At 61.3% G+C, this 14,434-nt stretch overlaps 1 pseudogene; it reads right to left on the reverse strand.

Moving 5' to 3' along the window:
* Nucleotides 1–1,365: 1,365 nt before the first annotated feature.
* On the reverse strand, nucleotides 1,366–13,928 carry LOC140645600 (scavenger receptor cysteine-rich type 1 protein M130-like; annotated as a pseudogene).
* Between the last annotated feature and the right edge of the window lie 506 nt (nucleotides 13,929–14,434).

Genomic DNA, 14,434 nt, shown 5'->3' on the forward strand with positions numbered 1-14,434 from the left:
GGGGTGCTTTTGCCCTGACTCTGCTTTTGCCTTCCAGCCTGCAGCAGAGGAGCCTTTCAGGGAAGGTCCAGAGGGATGTAGAGACCCACCAGTGGGAGCAGGGAGGGTAATTTGGGCTCCACGTCCTGCCCAAGTGTCAAACCCTTCTCACTGCCTGGCTCCTGTGTAAGAGGTTTTTCTGCCCATGGCTCCTGGGGCTTGTGAAAGCCCTGGCCAACGGAGAGGGACCGGGGCTCCGCTCCCGTCAGCACCTGTTTTAAGGGAGGGACACAAAATCTCCTCTGCCATAGAAACGTGCCCACATGAGCATCCTCCTGGATGGGTCCTTCTCCAGTCCATGGCTTTTGGCTGCAGCACACGTCGTGTGGGGCTTCTATCTCCATTCCCTGGCCCTCCAAAAGCACTGAGGGAAACGTGCCCTCATCCCCCCTGCTCCTATCCCTCCTGTACCTCACACTGCCCTGACACAAACCCAAACTGAGAGCCCTGGGGAAGCAGCAGGAGGGCAGGGCTGGGGCTGGAGGGGAGCACGAGGAGGGGGTCCCAGGGCTGCCGTGGGGCCTTACAGCCCCTGCTGAGGAAGAAGGCAGCTCTGTGTCTGTGACAAGACTGCTCAGGGTCTGCAAAGGCCCAAGGCAGTGGGAACAGCCCATGGAGACTGGGGTCCTGGTAGAGCATGAGGACAGGGAATCTCAGCGCGTGTGTCCCAGAAAGTGGCTCTGCACCCTGTGCTGGGGCAGTGGGGAGCAGAGCTGCATCCTAACCATTGTGGGAGATAATCCATGGGCCATGATCCCCCCTGGGGATGGCTGGGGTGTTCAGGGCACTGTGGCCACCTTAGGGCTCACTTCTGTGGGGCCACAGCCCAGGGCTTACCCTGACATAGCAACTCTGGCAGGGCCTCTGCACTGGGGGACCAGCGTGGCCCAGGCTGGGCCTGTGGGAAAGAGCAGCTGGAAACCTGAATGTGAGGAAATGGATGTTCCCGCTGGGGTGCACCACGACCCCTACCAGAGAGCCATTTTGGCTAGAAACTGCCCATGGCCAGCAGCATGGAAATGTCTCTGGCAGCAGGATTATTCCCCAGGGACCATGGGCTCTCGCAGCCCCACAGCCTGACCCCGAGCCTGCTGTCCCTGAGATGTGCCCCTTGCCTACCACTGTGTCATCGTTCTCTGCTCCCCCTGATCAGCCTCAGGGAGGTGACCCAACACCTGGGCAGGCAAGCCCCAGCTCTGGGTCAAAGCCCTCAGAGTCTTTTAATAAGAACAAATATGGACGCACAGTGTAAAAGTGGGAAAAAAAATAGAGGAAACTGCAAGCTGTTTCTGCTGCCCATGGTAAAGGGAGATGTTTCCCTGGTGTTCACAGCTCTCCCAGCTGCACAGAGCTCTCCTCCCTCCTGGCTGCACCCAGCTGCACAGCAGGGATGGGCTCTCCTGGCCTGGGGCTCGGGGATTGTTGTGCACCAAGCTCTGGTGTCACAGCCTTTGTGTCCTCATGGGGATGTGCCACAGACACCTCTTCAGCATCATCATAGCCCATGCTCCCCAGGGGCAGGGACGAGGTGTCTCCTTCAGCTCCAGGGACCCCAGCACTTCTCCGGGAGCGCAGGCTGCCCCCTGCAAGCAGCAAGGCAGGACATTGCAGTTCACCCCATGGGGTCTGTACATCACCTTCCTCCCTGCTCCTCACCACATTCGGCTCCTTCTCCCACCCACAGTCCCTATAAGGAAAGCTCCCACAGCAGTTTCCCCCTTCCCAGGAGGTTTGGGTGTCAGGATGGTAGTGATGGGGTGGCACCAGGGATGGCACCCCAGGAACCAGCAGCGCTATCTTTCCCTCTCACCTCCTAGTGCATCCCTGGGCCCTGCTCCCTCCTCTGGCACCCTGGGCATTTCCCAAGCTCCCTGCTCACGTTCAGCACCCTCCTCAAAGTCAGGAACCTCCTTGGCATCATCATAGCCATCTGCTGGGTCGCCTCCAGGCACAACAAGAACATCTGAAAGGAGAGGGGAGCTGGTGACAGTGAGAAGTTATGTCCTGCAGAGCAGAGGATGGGACGATGCACATGGAAACACAGGGCTGAGACACTGGTGTTGGCAGCACCACAGGAGACCCCCATGTCCTCCCCATCTCTGATGGTGACACTCCGTGACACCTCTGTCCATCACATGTCTACAGGGAGATCAACCCCTTCCTGCCTCCGTTACCTGGTGCAGATCCCAGACCATCCTCCTCCTCGGTGTCCCCAGGGTAGGGCTGCAGCTGGGTCAGGGACTCCTCTGCATAGGAGCCTGGAGAGATGCACAGCAGGTGTTATGGAGCGAGCCCCACTGACCTGTCTCATGGTCAGCACTGCTGGGGAAGGGGGACCCACAGAGCTGGGGCTGCATGAGGAGGAGGGCTGGGAATTTACCGGGCTCCCCCAGGACAAACACTGTCTCAAAGGTGCTCCCCGAGCTGTGCTAGGACAGCCCCTTCCCTCACTCCTCAGGTGTCACATGGGATGAAGGGGCAGGTACAGAGGGGCTGGGCAGCTGGGACGGGAAAAGCTCCTCTCCTGGACCCACGCCCTGGATGCTCTCCCCACAGACGACATGGCCCCAGCGCTGCAGGGACCACAGTGTGGGGCGCTCCAGTGGATCATCTCTGGGTTGGGCCAAGGGAAAGGGTCCTGCAGATGTGCCTCCAGGGAGGACCCACACCCACCTGAGCGACCAAACCTTGCCTGCTTCTCCCACACTGGGCTGTAACCGATCTCCTCGTACACGGCCTCGGGAAAGAGCTCCTGAGCTCTCCTGGAGCCTGGGGACAGAGGCAGGGCTGGCCCAGGGAGAGGCAGACGGGTGTTGGGATCCCACTGTGGTCCCCAGACCTGTTGCTTGGGCCAGCCCAGGACTGCTCTGACAGCACAGCCCCACTGCACTCTCCAGACACGACTGCCACATCCGCAGTGAGGGCAACGTTGCTGTGGAGATCATTTAGGGCTGCATCACCCTCGCATCATCCTTTCAGAGACAGCGCTCATGGTCCTCTGGCCCCTGGGTCATGCCCCCCTTGTCTGACCCTGGAGCAGCTCCCATGTTTCCTCTCCACCTGGAGCTGCTCCCTATCTGCCCCATGGGTCTACAGCACGGCCCCTGCCCTGTCATGGGGTGGGCAGGGCTGGGCAGAGAGACAGGCTGGAGACCTGACACCATGGAGATGGACCCTATTGCCCCACACGCCTCCTGTCAGCTCTGTTGTCCCAGAGCCCCTTCCAGCACTACTCAGAGCACTGAACAGCCTTGGCCATCCCCAGTCTGCCATTTCTCTCCTTGCCCCAGTGCTAGCCCCCCATGCCTCTGGGCTCTCTCCAACCCTTGCTGCTGCTGCTCCAAGGCCAGGCAGTCAATGGGGCGGTGGATGAGACAGGTAGCAGCACACAGTCTCATCCCCTCCAGCTCTGCCTGTGCCCCTCACTGACACCCCACAGCCCTTCCAGGAGGCATCTCCCCCTGGGACTACTGTGGAAGGACCCACCTCTGCGTCCCGACCTGGCCCTTAGCACTTGCCCAGCCAAGAGGGCCAGGAGCAGGCAGAGGAGGGCCCCCAGGATGATGCAGATGATGATGGGCATGGAGAGTCTCCCGCTGCTGGTCAAACGGCCCCGCGTGGGACCTGTATGGGCAAGAACATGGCAGGGGCAGCACCAGGCCTGGGAGAGGAGGGGGCAGCACCAGCCCTGACTTCAATCACACAAGGCAGCAGGGGGTGGAGGGCCCCAGGGGTGACTCATGGGCAATCTTCCACCCTGTTGAGTACATTCCAACCCTCCCTGACACCACCACCACCTCCCCAGTGCCTCCACCTGGGAGTTTCCCACCCCAGCAAGCAGCCCCTTCCATCCAGCTGTGGGTCACAGCCTGGCCCCAGGGATACCCAGCCTCAGGCAGGAGGACAAGTTACCTGCTCGGGTTGGGGATGCTGCTGTCCTGGGTGTAGCTGCAGAGGAGGAAAAGGAGAGCTGGGCTGAGAGGGTGGGTGTGCAGGTATCGGGGAGCCTCCTCCCCAACACACCGCGTGTGTGTCTGTAGATGTCCCTGACACATCCCACCCAAAGTGCTCCTCCAGTAGTGCCAGAAAGGGTGACCGGGACAGGGCCCAGGGCCTCTGCTCTGGGCAGCAGGCAGGATGGCACAGGCAGCCCAGGGGACAGCCCTGGGGCTGCAGGGCCCCATGGGCAGTGCCCAGAGGACACCCAGTTCCACCGAGGCTGCTCCCTGCCTGGCACCAGGCTCCTGCACTCTGCAGGAACAGTCTTGCTCGCGGGAGGTCAGGGGCCATGCCAGGACCAAGGCGGTGAAAGGCCTTCCCCAGCTCCCTGCCAATACTCCAGCAAGGGGTCCCAGCCCTGCCGCTCACCTGAGCAGCGCACGGCAGCGTCTTCCTTATGCCGGCAAGCACCGCCATCCCCGGGCCGGGCCCAGCAGTCCTGCAGGGATGGTTCCGTCCCGCGGCACTCCACCTGCTCCAGCCAGATGGGGCCTTGCCCCATCCCAAATGCAGCCTCATTCAGGGCAGACACCGCAGGACCACAGCCCAGCTGCCTGCACGCCACCTCGGCAGCCCGCATGTCCCAGGAGTCGTCGCACACCGTCCCGCAGGAGCCACGGTGCCACACCTCCACTCTGCCCGAGCACCCGTCCTCGCCTCCCACGGCACGAATCTTCTCCCTGTCTGGAGAAGGCAAAGACCTCCCATGGCACTGAGACAGCAGGCAGAGCCCTGCCAGACAAGAAGGGTACACAGAGGAGCAGCTCAATACCTGTGCAGCTCGTGGAGATGGGGCATGGGGCCAATGGCTCCGGGGACATTTCTGGGCGTGCCCCTGAAGAAAGAAACACTGAAGTGAAGGGGCTGCTGTGTGGGATCGTGCAGAAGAGAGTGAGGCTGAGCTCTACTTGTGCCTCCCTGTACCATCTCGGTCATGGCAGCAACTGAAGCCCGATCATTCAGGGGACACGCGCAGGACTGGGGGGGCCCTGATTGCTCAGCCCCTAAAGGTCCCTGGTTCACAGAGCAGCAGTAGCGTGTCTATGGAGGGGAGGCTCTTCTGAAGCCTGTGTGGTCTCTTCTGAGACCTCCCCTGGAGATGCCTCTGCCTCCCCCAGGTGCTGCTGGCAACCTGGGTGACAACTGCTGCTGGACTTGTGTGGCTGTGGTCACGTTTGTGCCACCGGCAGCAGAAGGGTCTGACACAGAAAGGAAAAGGCCCTCTGTGTTTGGCTGTGCATAGAGGGGAGCAGGAGCTGGGGTGACACTGTGCCCGAGTGGCTCAGAGTTACCATTGCAGGTGATGTGGATCTCCTCTCGCAGGTCTTCGCATGACTGTGGGTCCCAGGGAGCAGAGGGACACTGCCAGAAGGAGCTGGTTTTCTTCCCACACTGCACATTATCCAGCCACGCAGGGCCAGACACCCTGCCATAGGGCAGGCGTGTTTCCAGGGATCCTCCGTCCCCACAGCCCAGCTCTTTGCATGCCAGCGACACCGTGTCAAGAGTCATCGAGTTGGAGCAAATGCTTCCCCACGACCCATTGTAGAAAACCTGCAGGCGCCCGGAGCAGCCGTCGCTGTTCTGCAGCCTCAGGGCCAGGAACTCTGGGAGGAAAGGCACCAAGGCGGCAGAGGCTGGTCTGGGGCTGTGGGAGCCAGGACACCTCTGCACTCCCCAGGCCCTCAGCCAGGCAGGGGCAGGGCCAGCACGTGCCCCTTGCACCCAGGGGCACAGAGAAGTCCCTGATGCACAGACACCCCTGCCCTTCCTGCTAACACTTGGGGATGGCTGAGCTCCCCACAGACCCCCAGTGGGACTGAGGGTGCCCATGCATGGGTGTCTACAGGCTCATGCCAGGACTCAGTGGCAGACAGGGACAGCCTTGGCCATGCCTGGCTCTCCCCACGTCCTGGCCTCCCCAGCAGCAGGCTCCCACCACAGCTGCCAGCACAGACCTGAGCAGATGACTCCCGCATCCTCTTTGTGCCCGCAGTCGTGCTGCCCCCAGGGCCTGGCAGGGCAGTCCCAGAGAGCAGCTTCGTCCCCAGAGCAGGTCACGCCATCCAGCCAGATCTGCCCAGACCCTTCCCCGAACCAAGCAGAGCTGGCTGCCTCCACTGCCCCTCCACAGCCCAGCTGGTGGCAAACGACAGCAGCATCAGACAGGTCCCAGCCATCGTCGCAGACGGTCCCCCAGCTGCCCTGGTAGTAGATCTCCACTCTCCCGGCGCAGCGCCCAGCCCCGTTCACCAGACGGACCCGCCGGCTCCCTGCAGTGGAGAGAAATCCCAGTTGCTGTCAGGGGCTGGCTGCCCACCCATCATCTGTGGGGCCCATGCAGTGCTGCTCACCCCAGCAAATGACTCCCACGTCCTCTGCAACCCCTGCCACCAGTGCACTCTCAGGCAGGGAGGTGTTGCAGAGGGTCAGCTTGGTCTCATGCCCTGCACACCGGACCCCTCGCAGCCCTACGGAGCCTGTCCCTCGCTCAGGCTTTGGGGGTTGTAGGCTGCCTCTGCCTGTCCGCACTGCAGCTGCCGGCACACCACGCTGGCCTCATGCACGTCCCACTGGTCATCCAGGACTCTGCCCCACGTCCCGCGCTGCAAGATCTCCACTCGCCCGTCGCACCGGCTCTGTCCACCCACCAGCCGCAGGGATGCAAAGCTGGCTGAGCCTGGGGACAGCAGAGATGCCACAGCCGTCGGCGGCACTGAGGAGCATGGCACCCTTCAGGGAGGAGGGCAAGGGGGAATTTTCCAACCAAACAGGACAAGATTGAGCCTTGTGCTGACAAGAAGAGAGGCCAAAGCCCGTGCCTGCTCTGCAGCTCACACCCAGCTCTACTGCTGCTGGGGGCACCCAGGCAGCTCCTGCCTGGGTGGTGGGATGAGGCTCTGCAGGGCTCTCTGTGGGGATGGCATGCGCTTGTCTGCAGCCAGAGGGATGGAGCAGAGCTCCGCAGGCCTGTCCTGGGCTCATCCCATAGGAGAAAAACACAGGAGCTCAGGCCTGGCAGTGGCATGGGGGCCTAAGCCGCTGCCCTGAGGGCAGATGCCTGCCTCCGTTCAGTCCTCAGCTCTCCCACAGCAGAGCGGTCAGCCTGAGCAGGCAAAGCCCTCCAGAAGGCTCCTGGGGAAGCAAGGCTTTCTCCAGGGAGAAATTCAGGCTGGTACTGCCATGGGACGCCTGCTTTGGGTGGCCATGTCACACACAAGGGGTAAAGGGAGTCAATGCAGCATTTTCCCAGCGCTCACCTGAGCAAATGACAGCGGCGTTATTCCCATCGGAGCACGGTGAGGCCCCCAGGGTGATCACTGGGCACTGTCCCAGGTGGACTTCAGTCCCGTCACAGTGGAATGAGTCTCTCCAGACCAGTCCGATTCCTCTCCCCAAATGCCCTCCTCCAGGAATGGACTCAGCAAACCCGCAGTTGAGTTGACGACAGAGAACGTGGGCATCCGAGAGATCCCAGTGGGAGGCACAGAGGGTCCCCCAGGTCCCCAGCACCTGGACCTCCACCCATCCCGCACACGCCGTGCTGCCGTTCACCAGCCTGAACCCTGTGTACTCTGGGGACAGAGGAGGAGGACTGAGGGTGGATCAGTGCTCTTGCACCCTCAGAAGCTGGCGGAGAGGCCAGAGGCACAGCATGCCTTTCTTCTCCCTCTGCACTATTTTCATGCTGCAGACAACCCATCAGCCCTCCTGTCCTCACGCCCAGCCCAGCACGGGCCTTGCCCTCTTCCTCGAGCCCCAGCATAGTCCCGGTGTTCAACACCCCACCCTGGGTCCTTACGTGTGCAGGTGACAGCAGCGCTGTTCATGTGGGTGCAGGGCTGGTCCCTGGGGGACCCCCTGGGGCAGGAGTTGAGGAGAGATTCATTCCCCACACACTGCAGCTCTCCATCCCAGGTGGGACCAACCCCTCCTCCAAAGTGAGCTGCCCCAGCAACAGGCAGGGCCACCCCACACTGCAGCTCCCTGCAGACCACGTCAGCAGCTTTGGGACCAAAGTGGGAGTCACAGACAGTTTTCCACTGGTCCCCATCATGGATCTCCACACGTCCTGAGCAGTGGCTCTTCCCTTCTACCAGCCGGACAAAGCCTGGGAAAAACAAAACAACTGAGAGCTCTCTGGCACTTAAATGCCCACATTCCCACATCACCTCCAAGCAAGCCATGACCAAATCACGCACTGAACATCCCAGAGGAAGCTGTTGGGGGAGTGTTGGTGACACAAACATATCCAGGTCCCCCAGCGCCCCTTCTCTACAGCATCGCAGCACTCAAGAGTATGTGTCTATTGCAGACCCACAGCAAAGCCTGCACAAGATGGTGACTTTGGGATCAAAGTGTGAGTGGCAGACAGTTTTCCAAGCGTCCCCGTCATGGATCACTTTACATCCTTAGTAGAGGCTATTCTCTCTGACCAGCCAGACAGATCCTGCAGCAAACAAGGACCGCCGAGAGTTCCCACCACCCTCTGGCAGTCCCCTGACCATGTCCCATCTGATCTCCAAGGTGGTCAAAGGCAAAAAGCCTCATGACCTCACCAGCTGCTCTCAGGGGGTGCTGATGGCACAAAAAATTCGGGCTCCCCCTGCTGCTCCTCAGAAATCAGCACAGCACGTGTGGGCTTGCTTCTCTCCCAAACTCACAGCCACAGGAATCTCTCAGACAAACCGCTGCTACCCGAGAGACCTTGGGCTACCCAGTGCTGGTCCCTGGCCACTGCAGCACCCAGAGCATTTGGGATATGGCGAAATGCTCCCGGGCGCTGTTGGCTGCTGCAGCCTGCTCTGCCCCACCAAGCTCAGGGCCCAGCGTGAAGAACTCCTTGGTGCCACCAGAAATGCACACCCTTCCACGGGGGTCTTGGGCTGTTGGGGTGCTGCTGGTAGATGTCACATGTCACAGGGCAAAGGTAGTCATGCTGTACGTGTGGTCAGTGTCTGTGCCAGCCTCCCGCTCCGGCGCCTGCCGGGAAGAAGGTCCTCATCCATGACCAGCGTGCACTGCTGGGCACGCGTGTCCCTGGCCAACAGCCGGGCAGAGGGCGGAGAGTGGACAGAAGAGCAACCCTGGGCTTACACGAGCTCCCAGTGCAAGGGCAGGCACAGAGGAGAGCCAGTAAAGTGCTGGCAAACCCAAAAGCGCAAGGTAGCCAGAGGCTGGACAGACATGAGAGGCTGGGCAGTGAGGTAGCACTCCTGGACGGGCTTTTGCCCCCTGGGCAGGCTCTTGTGGGGTGGCCCTGAGGGAGGAAGGAGGTGCCACATGCCACCCTGTTCCTCTGCCCAAGCCCAGCACTCCTCCTCTCCAAGCAATACCTTTGCTTGGGCCAAAGGCCCCTTGTCTGCCGGGGGCAAAACCCAAAATTCCTCATCAATCTCATGCCCTTCCCCGAGGCTGTGGGTGGCTGCATGAGTCACTCTTGGCACCTCTGGCATGGGGGGACCTGGCCCTCACTGCTGCCAGATGGGGCCTGGGTGAAAGGGAGGAGAAAGATGGGAACCAACAGACATGTCAGAGCATGGCAGAGGGATTCATCTGAGCCACCTCGGGGGCCAGGCAGGGTAGGGGCACCCTGGGGCAGGTTCCCACTGGGCTTTCCCCAGGGACCGAGTTCATCAGCAATGACAGTCCCAGCTCAGCAGTTCGACCAGCCACACCGGGCCCTGCTCTGGCATTAACCTGTTGCACCCTGAAGGCACAGCCAGGTCCCTTGTCCCCTGTCCCAGACCCAAAGGTGGAGAACAGGCTGTCCCCTTACCTGAACATATCACTCCAGCGTCCATGGTGTGAATGCAGTCATGTTCACCCCATCCTCTGTGTGTGCAGTCAGACAGGGCAGACTCGGTGCCATTACAGCCAACATCATCCAGCCAAATGGGGCCAGATCCTGGCCCAAAGCCTCCGTACTGAGGAGCTCCAACAGCAGACCCACAGTCCAGCTGCTTACAAACCACTGCAGCATCCTGCATGTCCCAGTAGTGACCACACACGGTCCCCCACTGGCCCTGTTGTTTCACCTCCACTCTCCCAGCACAGTCGTTGTTGCCGTCCACCAACCTCACGTCCACAGCCCCTTCAAACACTGACACAGGACCAGTCAGGACAGTGCCGAGCCCCAGCACTGCGGGTCTGGGGGAACTCCTGCTTTGGTGGAGTCAGAGGTGCCACGATGGGAGCCCACTGCCCTCCAGGCTGTCCCCAGGGCAGTGCAGGGGTCCCTTCTATCCCCACGGGCTGCACAAGGCTGGGGATGCCCGGCTCCAGCCCCACTGGGTCATTTGTGGCCCCACAGACTTTGGCACTTCCTTCCACCCCAATGGCCCCCTGCAACCTGGCCCCATCCCATGCCCACCCAGGGCACCCGCTCCTCCCCAGCCAGCACCCTGAGAAGAGACCTGCCCCCACCACGGCTCCCCCAAGCACACACTGCTGCTTCTGCCCACGTCCTGAGCTCCCCTGGACCACAGCCTGCCCTGGGCATCTCCCAGCTCATCCTCCACCCTCACGCCTTTCTCTGTCCCCTGCGGTGCAACAGGATGATCCCAGTTAGACCTCCAAACCCATGCCCCTCCTTGTCCTTGGGCATCAGCCCTGCCCTGCCCTTGTCTAGGATGCCCCAGGAAGGTCACCTCTCTGCCAGCCTGTGGGAACAGGTACCCCAGTTCCCTTGTCTCCATAGGCAAAACATGTCCCCCCGCAGGCTGGAGCTCACCCAGTGTTCAACACCCCACCCTGGGTCCTTACGTGTGCAGGTGACAGCAGCGCTGTTCATGTGGGTGCAGGGCTGGTCCCTGCGGGACCCCCTGGGGCAGGAGATGAGGAAGGATTCATTCCCCACACACTGCAGCTCTCCATCCCAGGTGGGACCCACCCCTTCTCCAAAGTGAGCTGCCCCAGTGACAGGCAGGGCCACCCCACACTGCAGCTCCCTGCAGACCACATCAGCAGCTTTGGGACCAAAGTGGGAGTCACAGACAGTTTTCCACTGCTCCCCATGATGGATCTCCACACGTCCTGAGCAGCGGCTATTCCCTTCTACCAGCCGGACAAACCCTGGAAAAACAAAGTAAGTGGGAGTTCCCAGAGTCCTCTGACAGATACAGGACCACATCCTGCATCACCTCCAAGCAAGCCGTGACCAAATCACCCACTAAACATCCCAGAGGAAGCTGTTGGGGGAGTGTTGGTGACACAAACACACCCGGCCCCCCTGCACACTTTTTCTACACTGTCACAGCACTCATATGTGTCTGTTGCAGCACCAGGCACTGCTCAGACAGCCTGGTGCTGCACAAAGCGTTCTGTGCTACCTGGCATGGTCCCACCAGCACTGCGGTGTGGTGTGCGGAGTTTGGGTCCGGGAGAACCGGCCCAGATGATAATGACTGCTGCAGCCTGCTCAGCCCCTGCAGAGCTTGCAACCAGGCAGGACCAGCACCTTGACGCAGCCAGAAATGCACCCTGCTCCCAGGGGTGTTCTGGGGTGTTGGGAGGTTGCTGTTAGGGGGAGATGTCACAGAGCACAGAAATGGTGCAGCTGTTACCATGGCTGGTGCCTGTCCAGCCCTCTCCGATGCCTACTCGGAGGGGGTGTCCTCAGCCAGGCACACAGTGCTCTGTCCAGAGGTGCACAGGTCCCAAGGCAACATCCAGGCAGAGGGACAGGAGACCTGCATGCCCCCCTGGGCTCATGCTGCCTCAGAGGGTGACAGCAGGCACAGACGAGAGTCAGAAAGTGCTGCCAAAGCCTCTGTTTCATGGGGCAGTGTGGGGAACCATGGGCAGGCAAGAGAGGCTGGGCAGCAGGTCAGCGCTGCCTCCATGGGGCTGTGTCCCCGTTGGGCTGTGACAGCTCCAGTGATGTCCCAGTACCAACCCATGCATGCAGTGATGCAGAAGGGAGCAGCCAGAGTCAAGCAGCTGCCAAGCTCCTAGGCCTTGCAGGAGCTGGCTGGACCACACAGCCGAGCCCTGGGGACAGGCAGTGAGAGGGCTGTGTGCCACCCTGCTCCTCTCCCAGGGCCCAGCACTCATGCTCTCGGAAAAGCCCTTTTGATTCAGTTGAGGTACTCATGCCTGTGAAGGGCAATGACCCAGGGGACCAGCCATCTCATGCCCTTCCTCCGAGGTGTGCAGTGCCAAGCAAGTCCCTCTGGTTTCTCCAGCACAGGAACCCTCAGCACTGTTGTCTGGGAGCTGGCAGAATGGGTCGAGACCAGTGGAGATCAGTGGACACCCAAGGGCAGGGATGGAGGATTCATCTGCAGCCCAAGACAGTGACTGAAGAGGGGTTGAGACACTACAGCACGGTTAGTTCAGCCTGGGTTCGGCTCCCTCTGGGCTTTTCCCAGGCACGGGGAACACCAGCAATGACAGTCCCACCTCAGCAGTGTGACCGACCACATTGGGCAGTGCTGCGGTACCCACTTGTTGCTCCCCAAGGGCAGAACCAGGATCCCTTCCCCACACGCCCAGATGTGGGTCATAGGCTGTCCCCTTACCTGAACACATCACTCCAGCGTCCTCAGCATGACTGCAGCCATGTTCACCCCATCCTCTGTGTGTGCAGTCAGACAGGGCAGACTCGGTGCCATTACAGCCAACATCATCCAGCCAAATGGGGCCAGATCCTGGCCCAAAGTGTCCATACTGAGGAGCTCCAACAGCAGACCCACAGTCCAGCTGCTTACAAACCACTGCTGCGTCATTCATGCTCCAGTAGTCATCACACACGGTCCCCCACTGGCCCTGATGTTTCACCTCCACTCTCCCAGCACAGTCGTTGTCGCCATTCACCAGCCTCACCTCTGCAGCCCCTTCAAACACCAACATGGCACCGGTCAGGAGAGCTCCAAGCCGCAGCACTGCAGGTCTGGGGGAAGCCCCTGCCCAGGCCATGGCAGAGGTGCCAGGGTGGGAGCCCACTCCCCTCCAGGCTGTCCCCAGTGCGGTGCGGGGATCCCTTCTATCCCCACGGGCTGTGCAAGGCTGGGGATGTGCAGGTCTGCCCCTGCTGGGTCATTCGCCATCCCACCGCACAAGGCACCTTTTCCCACCCCAACGGCCACATGCCCCCTGCCCACGCACACCTGCACACTGTGCCCAGCCCTGCACTGGGCACCCGCTCTTCCCCAGCCCAGCACCCCCTGAACAGCCCCCTGGAAACAGCCCTGCAGCTTCCCATGCAAACCACCTGCCCTGGCACCATCCAAACCCACCCCCACCCCCAGGGCTTTCCCTGTTCCCACCGAGACCATTCCAGTGATCCCAACACACACATCCCCTCCTCGCCCCTGGTGTCAGCCCAGCCCCTGCACTGGGACAGGCCCCCCAGCAAGGATGTCCCTCGATGCAGGTGCCCCCATCCCCTTCTCTCTGCAGGGCACAAACTGCCCTCATGGGCTCAGGGCTCCCCTGGAACAAGGGGGCCGAGAGCAGCACACAAAGCCTCTGGGGTACCCCAGAGGCTGGCAGTGCCCTGGGGATCTCTGCCTGCTGCCATCCCCAGCTAGGCCACCACCGGCTCCAGAGGCACAGTGCTGGGGAACAGGGGTCCCCAAAGGCTACCCCAGGACAGGGTGTCTATGCATCCAGCCAGGCACAGGCTGCCCCAAACACCGGAGCCCTGGAAAAGGACAAGCTCTCTCCCACCCAGACAGGCAGGCACAGGCTCCATGGACCTGAGCACCTTCTGACCCTCACCTCAGTAGCACCTGCAAAGAAACCCCATTCCCGGACAGATCCCGATGGCCATGCTGGTACTGCTGGGCCTGGGCTGTGGGACAATGGAACTGGCACTTACCTCTGCACAGCTGTACCCAGAGGAGCAGCCCCAGCATCCGAGGGGACAGGACTCCCTCTGTGCCCATCCTGAGCCTCCTGCCCTGCCAGCACATCCCTGCTCTGCCACACTCCCTGCCACGGCTCCTGGGGACTCCTGGGGACAATGACGACAGGAGGGCAAGATATCTCTGCAGATGCCAGCCCAGCTACAGGACAAGCCAATCAAAGCAGCAGGGCCTTTTTCGACATTATCGGGAGCTATCTCCCCTCCGACACAGCCCAGCCCTCCAATGAACTTCTCCAGCGCCATTCATGACCATATATGAGAGGCGGCTCTGCTACAGGTGTCACGTCACTGTGGTGGGGGGCCGTCACAGGACAGGGCTGCTTGTGTGGGGGTAAATGGATTTTTCACCCCCTGAACCCTGCTGTGTAGACCAGGAGCACTGAGCATCTTCTATGCCAGGCACACCCAAGAGCCCAAGGGGAGAGTGTGCAGCCACCCTCGTGCCGTGGGAAGCACAGGGCTGGGACTGCGCCGGAGGCTGTGTCAGGAAGGGAAGGAAACAGCCCCTGCCCCTGCTACAGACCC

This window comes from Ciconia boyciana, chromosome 35 (assembly GCF_034638445.1).
Source record: "Ciconia boyciana chromosome 35, ASM3463844v1, whole genome shotgun sequence".
Taxonomy (NCBI): Eukaryota; Metazoa; Chordata; class Aves; order Ciconiiformes; family Ciconiidae; genus Ciconia; species Ciconia boyciana.